Source organism: Globicephala melas, chromosome 19, assembly GCF_963455315.2.
Source record: "Globicephala melas chromosome 19, mGloMel1.2, whole genome shotgun sequence".
NCBI classification, from domain to species: Eukaryota; Metazoa; Chordata; class Mammalia; order Artiodactyla; family Delphinidae; genus Globicephala; species Globicephala melas.
In genome coordinates, this window is record NC_083332.1 from 14,898,315 (window position 1) to 14,904,345 (window position 6,031).

The window sequence follows — 6,031 nt, forward strand, 5'->3', positions numbered from 1 at the left end:
GTCAGAGAAAGATAAATATATGATATCACATATGTGGAATCTAAAAAAACATGATACAAATGAACTTATTTACAAAACAGAAACAGACTCAGACTTCAAAAACTTATAGTTACCAAAGGGGAAATGGGGGGGGGGAGGATAAATCAGGAGTTTGGGATTAACATATACACATTATATAAAATGAACAGCAAGGACCCACTGTATGGCACAAAGAACTATACTCAATATTCTGTAATAACCTTTATGGGAAAATGAAAAGAATGGATATGTATATGTATAACTGAATCACTTTGCTGTACACCTGAAACTGACACATTGTTAATCAACTGTACTCCAATATAAAATTTAAAAAATTTTAAATGATTACATAATAAAGACAAACCCTATTCTACCAATGAAAGTTCAGGTTTCTTATTTTTACAAATGGTTGTACAATTTTACTGCACATGTATTGTTTCATGTTGCTTTTTTAATTTCTGGAAGTGGGTAGATTCCTATCAGTTGGATTCCTTGCCTGACAACATAGATATTTAAAATGTAGTTAATGCCTTATTTTTTTTTAATTTTTTTTATTTTTGGTGAAACTTGCCATTAAACTCTACAGGAATTTATATCTATTTCCAACCTAATTTCAACCAGGACTGAACCTTTTTTGTTAAATTGGATGAAGAAAAATAATGTGCCTTCAGTTTGCATTTTCTTAACTGCCAATGAGGTTGAGCATCTACCATGCCTGAGTTATTTGAACTTTATTTCTGTGAATTGTTTTTTTTTAATCTATTTCTTTTAAGTAGACTAGCTTTTAAAGCAATTTGTAGAAATTTTGTTAAGAAGATTGTTTTGTCATATATTTTATAGTTTGTTTTCTTAGTCTAGCATGTATCTTCCTTTTTGTGACAAAAAGTCAAACTTTTGTGAAGGGCCAGCCAGTAAATATTTTAGGCTTTGTGGTCGTACAGTCTCTACTGCCTTTGTAATATGAAAACACGTAATAAACCAGCGGTTCTCAATCAGAGGTAGTTTTGCCTTCCCTACCCCCAACCCCCAGAGACATTTGGGAATTAAAGAGACATTTTTTGGTTATTGCTATGAAGGGGAGTGCTGCTGGCATCTCGGATGCGCTAAACATTCTACCCACCCTCCTCGCTGCCCCCCACCCAACAGAATTATCTGGTCCAGAAAGTCAGTGGTGCTGAAGCTGAGAAATCCTGACCTGTAAGCAAGTGGGCATGGCTGTGTTCCAATAAAACTGTATTCAGAAAAACAACGGGCCATATTTGGCCTACAGGTTGTCATTTGTTGACGCCTGTTTTAAATTATCTTTTTGCTATGTGAGATCTCGTTTTCTGGTTTTGTTCCTGAATTGTCTTTCATCTCATTTTTTCCAAATTTTCTTCCATTTTATTTTATGCTTTTAAATCTTCTTGACTAAATAAAATACAAAACAATAGCAACTACTGCCTAATAATTAGGCCTCTTATTGTTTTGTTTTAAAAATGTTTTTATTTATTTTTGGCTGTGTTGGGTCTTCGCTGCACAGGCTTTCTCTAGTTGAGGCGAGTGGGGGCTACTCTTGGTTGCGGTGCACAGGCTTCTCGTTGCAGTGGCTTCTCTTGTTGCGGAGCACAGGCTGTAGGCTCACAGGCTTCAGTAGTTGCGGCATGCGGGCTCAGTTGTTGTGGCTCGCGGGCTCTAGAGCACAGGCTCAGTAGTTGTGGCACACGGGCTTAGTTGCTCTGCGGCATGTGCGATCTTCCCGGACCAGGGCTCGAACCCCTCTCCCCTGCATTGGCAGGCAGATTCTTAACCACTGCGCCATCAGGGAAGTCCCCCTCATTGTTTCTGATTAAAATTTTATAAATCATCTCAGAAATAGGTCAAGTCTTTTCCCTTTGGTCCTGCTTTTCTCCCTGGGTCTGTAGAAGCAATAGCAAACCAACACTTGGTGTACACATAGAAACGCATGGTATGAGGTACCACCTAAGTAACACAAGCAGTGATACAGCTGTAATTTTCTTTAACAGTATTTTAGTAGGATCTAAAACTATTGAAAAATACTGATCTAATTCTTTTACTTGCTGTTGTACTTTTATGCATTTATCAGTCTCTTTACCGATAAAATATAGAAAAACAATTGCAGATAAAAATCCATTCTATTCTAAGCAGCAATGGATTTAATAAGAGGTATTTTGTAATTTGAAGAATTTTCAGAAAGCCAAGGAATCGGGCCTTTGGAATGCACCATCCAGAAAAAAGTAGTAAGAATGAGGCCCAAATATAGCACAGATGCGCTGATAAAGGCTCAGATACACTGTTCCTTGAACAGTACTTTGATGGTACTGTGTTTAAGGAAAACTGCTGCTGCTACTTACTGCATATCACCTATTGTTCTATGGAATGGATGCTAGAAACTTCCATAGCTGCCTCAGGAGAACCAGTCACTCCTGCCACTGTGGGTCCTACCCCTGGATATGCTGCCACCACCTCATTATACTCATGTCTTCCACCTCCAGTGTTCAGGTAGTGCCTGGTAGAAGCCGGGGAGTTGCATGCTGGCTCCCAGCTACAGTGGGGTCCAGGTGAAGCCTGTGAATTGTAATGAGTAATCACAACTTGGGGGATGACAAGGCAGATTCATTCTTATTTAACACTGTCCCTTTAAATTTGGTAGAACAAGTACTTTCTCCGACCCCAGATAAAATCATGGGCAGACCATGTATAGAAAGTAAAACCTTTGCTTTTAATTAATTTATTATTATTATTTTTAACAGTAGGTCCTTGTTGGTTATCTATTTTAAACATAGCAGTGTGTACATGTTAATCCCAAACTCCCAATCTATCCCTCCTCCCCACCCTTTCTCTTACTTAAGCATCATTTACAGGTGGGCTTCTCCCTTCCCTTACCTCAGGCATGTTGGAGGGTGGGTAAGATGGCAGCTGAGAAAGAGACTGGAAAGGCAGAAGCCATCCATGTCGGTTTTTTTCTCATCTCCCAGCTGTCCTAGTTTCTGATTGTTTCCTTTATGGAGCTTAAGTATTGGAGAGTCAAATTCCTATTTGCATGATAATGGTGATCCTGCCACACTGCTCCCTGCACTTGCTGGCTTTCTGCTGGGGTGCTTTAAGTTCTTTGCAGGCCCTCAGCATATAAAACTGATGACCTATTCAATACTCTTTTTGCATTCCTTTTTTTTTAAAAAATACACCTTTATTTTATTTCTTGGCCGTGCTGTGTGGCATGCAGGATCTTAGTTCCCCTACCAGGAATCGAACCAGTGCCCCCTGTGCAGAGTCTTAACCACTGGACACCCAGGGAAGTCCTGCATTCCTTTTCTGATTTGTGTCTACTTTAGTATTCTCAAGTTTATCTTTTTCTAAATATTTTTTCTTAGCTGTTAATGTGATGGATTACTCAATTTGAGTCTGTTAAGGGTTCCCTCATGATTAAGTTCAGAATATGCATCTTTGCTTTTATGAATTTTTGACAAACACTAATCTCTCTTCAGACATTTGTGAAGGAATACATGACACGACTATCTTATTATTGGTGATGGTAACTTAATCACCTGATTAAGGTGATGTTTTCCAGGTTTCTCCACTGGAAAGAATATCTTTCTCTTTGTAGTTAATATGTAATATGTGGGGAGATGCTTTTAGATTATTAAAATAATTGTTTTCCATTAAAGGTTTAATATCCATTGATGATTCTTCATTGAATCATTACTATGATGGTCATATCCTATGATTCTAATCCTTTTGAGATTTGTTGAAATTTGTTTTATGGCTCAGAATATTCTCAATTTGTATAAAAGTTCTGTGCTTGCTTTAAAAAATGCCTATCTATCGAAGCACTATTTGAGCTTCTCAGGCTGCTTCTAAAAGTTTGTACCAAGAATCATCAGTTCAACAAATTAATGTGCAAGGTGTTTAGAACAGATCCTAATTGACCTGTTAACTGTTGATGAAGATAATACACATACTGTTATATAAATATTAGCTGCAATTTATTACTAACTTCAACAGTTGTAAATTTTCTATTATTTTATAGTAAATTCATATAATTTCAGCAGTGTTTTATTGTGGAATTGAGTCTTGGTTTCAGACCTGCTCTCCTAGGAGAGAAATCCAAAGTGGAAATGTGTTCTGTTGGTTAACATTTGAGAGGGAAGCTCCTTTGAGTATGGGTAGAAACCAACAATAACAGTTATCCATAGCCTTGATTGCTTTTAAAGATAACTTAGCACATTGCAGAAAACCTTGTGACAATTACAGTGAAAGTGTGGCATAAAACTAGGAGGGTCCACATAGGATAACTAAACAAGGAACAGAATGACCAGAGAAGAGACAGACTTGTGATTACATACAGTGCTTATTTCTGCTTTCTCCCTTAAAATGACAGTCAGGTGTAAAATCAAAAGAACAGGGAATACCCTGGAGGTCCAGTAGTTAGGACTCAGTGCTTTCACTGCGGTAGCCTGGGTTCAATCCTTGGTCAGGGAACTAAGATCCCGCAAGCCAGGCGGCACAGCCAAAAAAAAAAAAGAGGATGGATGAAAGGGGAATTAACAGAAAAAATGACAGATTTTTAGAAGATGGAAAGCATATGAGGACTTCCCTGGTGGCACAGTGGTTAAGAATCCGCCTGCCAATGCAGGGGACATGGGTTCGAGTCCTGGTCTGGGAAGATCCCACATGCCGCAGAGCAACTAAGCCTGTGCACCACAACTACTGAGCCTGTGCTCTAGAGCCTGCGAGCCACAGCTACTGAGCCCACGTGCTACAACTACTGAAGCCCGCATGCCTAGAGCCTGTGCTCCGCAACAAGAGAAGCCACCACAGTGAGAAGCCTGCGCACCGCAACGAAGACCCAATGCAGCCAAAAATAAATAAATTTATTTAAAAAAAAAAGAAAACATAGGAGAATATCAACTGATACCACAAGCTTGGGAGCTTAATGAAGACGTCTTGAAGAGAAATTCGAAGTGAGATTTTGTACCACAAAATACCAGAAAGGCCTGCAGCAGTCCCATGGCAGCAATAGTGGTGACAGCAGAGGCAGTTGGGACAATGCCAAAAATTTGAAGGGAGGAAAACCTTTCTCTCTGACCAGAGGAACTGTGTTTCCAAAAACATGTTGGGGATCCTGTTGCTTTCTTTATATCTGTTTACTGCATGGCCCTAGAGGTTCACAAGAAATACATGGTAGAACAGAAAAGCAAGTTGTCTCACCTACCAGAGGACAGGGAGGAGGGAGGGGGTCTCTGGGTAAAAAATATCCAAATGAAAACTTTAGAACTGAAAAATATAACTCATAGTTCACCATATGGGCTCAATATCAGAATGAAGGTGATAGAGGAAAGATTAAGTGAAGTTGATTAACAAAACTAACCTGTTTAACAGAAAAAAAAGATCAGGAACTTCTGGTTTTGGTGCTGAGATTTAAAGTGCTTGGAATTCATCACTCTCATCTCAAAACAAGAAAAAGCTGGACAAATTAAAAAACAAAACTTCTCTTGGGCACATCAGAAAACAGGTTGCAGGGCAATCCACTATCCTGAAATCTAGAGAGACGGGCAAACTCAGACACGGTCAAGATCCGTTTATACCTGCATCAGAGCAGACTTCAGAACAAACATTATCAGGATTAAAGAGGGGCACAACATAATGATAAAGAGGCAATTTCCAAGAAGATAATCCTAAATGCATGTACTTGACAACAGAACATCAAAGTACATGAGGCAAAAAACTGATAGAACTGAAAGGAGAAATAGACAAATCCACTAGTTACAGTTGTAGACTTCACTCTCCTGTCAGTAAATGATAGATCAAACAGGTAGAAAATCAGTAACGATACGGTTGACTTTAACAGCATTACTGTCAATCCAGCATGATTGAATTCAATTTTTTAGTTTTGAGTTTTTTGTTTTATTGAGCTGACATACAGCACAAGTTTAAGGTGTACAACGTAGTGACTTGACATACTATCCTGTGCAATGATTAACCCAATAAGGTCAGTTAAATTCATCACCTC